Below are 1,220 nucleotides of genomic sequence, written 5' to 3' on the forward strand. Positions count from 1 at the left end.
CACAAGCAAGACTCCGTCTCAAAAAAAAAAAAAAAAGAGAGAAAGTAACAATGGTTGCAATGGAGCACAGTAAGAACGGCACTGCGCTTCCAGCCGCGGAGCAATGCCGGAGGTCGGGCCGGGACCAGGGCTGGGGGCTGCAGCTCGGGCCTCCCGTCTAGCCCCGGCGTACTGCGACACCGGCTCGCAGACTGTCATACGCCGCACCTCTGCAGACCGGAGGATGCGGCCGCGTGTAGCGGGGGAGGCGTGAGTTAGCGGGGCTCCAGGCGCGGAGACTTTGCTGGAGGAGACCCTGAAGGACCTGGACGAGTGCTATGAGAAGGTCCGCGGTGACACGAACTGCGCGCAGAAGCCGAAGGTGCCATCCTGCGCCCAGCGGGCCCTGATCCGCAGCTAGGAGCCGGGCGACCAGAAGATCCAGATCGTGAGCCAGAGGGCAGAGCTGGTGGAGAGCCGCACGCTGCAGGTGGACAGCCACGTGGAGCCGTTCCAGGCGCAGCAGTAGCAGGGCAACGCGGCGGGCGACAGCGGCAAGGTCCGCCCGGACAGGCCCAGGGGCGAGGCGGCCGCGCGGGCGGAAAAGCCCAACAGCAAAGCGTTTTCGGCGGCAGCGGGAGAGAACGCGTCCAGCAACCGCGACCACGACGACGTCACCTCGGGCACGCCCAAGGAGAAGAAAGCCCAGACCTCCAAGAAGAAGCAGAGCTCAATGGCCAAGGCGTAGCGGCAGGCGTCCCCCGCAGACCTCCCCATCGACTCCAGCGAGCCCTTCTAATGGGAGATGATCCGCTGCGACGACGAATGCCCCATCGAGTGGTTCCGCTTCTCGTATGTGAGTCTCAATTATAAACCAAAGCCCAAGTGGTACTGTCCCAGATGCCGGGGGGAAGAACCATGGACAAAGCCCTTGAGAAGTCCAAAAAAACAGGGCTTATAACAGGTAGTTTGGGGACATGCGTCTAATAGTGAGGAGAACAAAATAAGCCAGTATGTTGATTACATTGCCACCTTTGCTGAGGTGCAAGGAGTGTAAAATGTATATTTTTAAAGAATGTTAGCAGCCGGGCGCGGTGGCTCACGCCTGTAATCCCAGCACTTTGGGAGGCCGAGGCGGGCGGATCACGAGGTCAGGCGATCGAGATCATGCTGGCTAACGCGGTGAAACCCCGTCTTTGCTTAAAAAAAAAAAAAAAAAAATTCGCCGGGCGTGGTGGCGG

The 1,220-nt window shown here is 59.8% G+C and overlaps 1 pseudogene; it reads left to right on the forward strand.

Moving 5' to 3' along the window:
* The first annotated feature begins 103 nt into the window (after positions 1-103).
* LOC111535673 lies at positions 104-947 on the forward strand (annotated as a pseudogene).
* Positions 948-1,220: the final 273 nt, after the last annotated feature.

The sequence above is a fragment of the Piliocolobus tephrosceles genome, chromosome 12, assembly GCF_002776525.5.
Source record: "Piliocolobus tephrosceles isolate RC106 chromosome 12, ASM277652v3, whole genome shotgun sequence".
In the NCBI taxonomy this organism is placed as follows: domain Eukaryota; kingdom Metazoa; phylum Chordata; class Mammalia; order Primates; family Cercopithecidae; genus Piliocolobus; species Piliocolobus tephrosceles.